Source organism: Myotis brandtii, unplaced genomic scaffold (genome assembly GCF_000412655.1).
Source record: "Myotis brandtii unplaced genomic scaffold, ASM41265v1 scaffold18, whole genome shotgun sequence".
Classification (NCBI taxonomy): Eukaryota; Metazoa; Chordata; class Mammalia; order Chiroptera; family Vespertilionidae; genus Myotis; species Myotis brandtii.
The window spans coordinates 2,821,956-2,824,429 of record NW_005356674.1 but is presented as its reverse complement, the minus strand read 5'-3'; the positions used below and the strand labels follow the sequence as shown (position 1 = coordinate 2,824,429).

The following is a 2,474-nucleotide window of genomic DNA, read 5'->3' as shown; positions in this document are numbered from 1 at the left end:
GTTTTTTTTTTTTTTTTTTTTTTTAAATAAAAGAGATCATGCTGCCCTAGCCAGTTTGGCTCAGTGGACAGAGCTTCAGCCTGCGGATTGAAGGGTCATGGTTCGATTCCGGTCAAGGGCACATACCTGGATTGTGAGCTTGATCACTAGGAGGGGCGTGCAGGAGGCAGCTGATCAATAATTCTCTCTCATCATTGAGGTTTCTATCTCTCTCCCTCTCCCTTCCTCTCTGAAGTCAATAATAATAATAAAAAAAGATCATGCTATATTATATATACATTTTATATTAACAATACAATTTTAAAAAATACGTTTTTATATATTTCAGAGAGAGGAAGAGAGAGGGAGAGACAGAAACATCGATGAGTGAGAATCACAGATCGGCTACCTCCTGCACACTCCCTACTGGGGATCAAGCCCAAAACGTGGACATGTGCCCCGACTGAGAATCGAACCATGCCCTTCTGGTTCATGGGTTGATGTTCAACCATTGAGACACACTGGTTGGGCTCAATTAACAGTAGATTTTGAATATCTTCCTTGTCACTGCAAAATTATATGAATAATTATCTTCTATAAATCTATAATTATTACATAATTTGCTCCACAATTTAGTCAACCTTCTCAAATTGTTTACAAATTTTTGTCATTATAAACAATGCAGCAATAAATATCATCAATATGGAAATATTTCTGTAACTAATTTCTGCAGAATAAATTCCCAAGAGGAGTACTGGGTCAAAGGTTAAAATCTTGATACTGACAAAGTTTCTTTATTGCAGTTTACTCTTCCAACTGCAATCATGAAAATGTTTGGCTTCTCAGATCCCTGCCAGCATTGAACGTTATAAAGCCTTTTAATTCTTGCCAATCCAATGATGAAAAATGATTATTTCATTGTTATTTTGCTCCTTCTTATCTACTAATTAGTGGATTATATATTCTTGTTCATTGATTTTGAGTTTTTATCTGAGATTTTTGTTTATTCTTTGCTCATCTTCTACTGTTAGTCACCTTAGTTCTTTATAAACTCCTGTATATTAGAAATAGTAACTTTGTTTTTTAAACAATACAAACTTTTTCTCACAGTTTGTCCTTTTGTTGTCAGGGTATAGTATGTTTTATGAGAAAGAGAGTTAACTTTTAAAAAGTTATATCTGTACCAATTTGTTTAATAGCTTCTGGGTTTCTTTTCATCCTTTCCAGTAATTGAGATATAACTGACATATGGCACTGTATAAGTTTAAGTTTTACAGTATAATAATTTGACATATACTGTGAAATGATTACAGTAAGTTTAGTTAATATCCATCATCTCATACACATACAAAAAAGTTTCTGGGTTTCTTGTACTGTTTTCAAAGGGCTCCTTGTTCTAGAGATAATAGAAATACATTTTCTTTTTCATTGCCTTCCCTCTTTCCTCCTCCCCCTCTGTCCTTACTTGCTTGTAAACTTTTAATCTGTCTGGAATTTATTTCTGCTGATAGTATAAAGTGTGGGCCTGTTTATTTCCACCAGATGAAGAGCCAAATATGACTCCAACATCATTAAATAAACAAGCTTTCCTTGCTGAATTTAAATGTCACTTTTTGACATATTTTAAGTTCTTATATATACTTAGATCTACTTCTGGATTCTTTTAGTTTCATTAATGTATCTATTTCTATTACAATACCATACTGTTTTGATTATAGCAGCTTTATAATCCTACTAGGGGCCCAGTGCACGAATTCATGCCCCTTGAATGGAACTGTGGGCTGCAAGGCTGTGGTGGGCACAGGGGCGGGTCTTGGCCCATCCTCCACACCCCCAACCGGCCCCTCCTGCTGCAGCCCCACTCCTGCCGTCGCTGCTCCCATGAGCTGATGGCGCAGGCCCCCCTCACACTTGCTGATGGTGCGGAGCGATTGGGGCCGGCACCAGCAGCAGGTGCGAGTATCTGGTGGGACGTGGAGTGTGGGAGCAAAGAATTTTCAGTAAACACCAGAGACTCGCCCCAGTGACAGCGACTGGTGCCCTGCATTGGTCTAGTGCCCCCGCTCACCTACTCCACCATCCCGCCACGGCCAATTCCCACCATGTTCCACGCTCTGCTGCCTACTGCTGGCGCCCACCATGTTCTGCACGCACCCCCTGATGGTCAGCGCACAGCATAGCAATCGGTTGTTTGGTCTATTTGCATATTAGGGTTTTCGGTGGAACAACCGGTCACTATAAGTGCACTGACAACCAGGGGACAGACGCTCAACGCAGGAGCTGCCCCCAGCCCGCAGGCCCCAGACCAGCCAAGGCAGGTGCCAGTGGGGGCCCCCTGATCACCCCGCCGGTTGCCCCACAGTGGGAGGTTAACAGTGGTGGCGGGGCTTGGGGCCAGCAAGTGGACAGCACCAGACTGGCCAAGGCAGGTGCCAGCGGGGCGCCCCGATCATCCTGCTGGTTGCCCTGTAGACGGAGTCGACCAGCTGCAGCAG

The 2,474-nt window shown here is 42.4% G+C and overlaps 1 protein-coding gene across 10 annotated transcripts in view; it reads right to left on the bottom strand.

Moving 5' to 3' along the window:
• The window catches only part of STAG1 (stromal antigen 1), a 237,727-nt gene that overhangs the window by 66,097 nt on the left and 169,156 nt on the right, over positions 1-2,474 (bottom strand). The gene's annotated exons all lie outside the window — the stretch shown is intronic.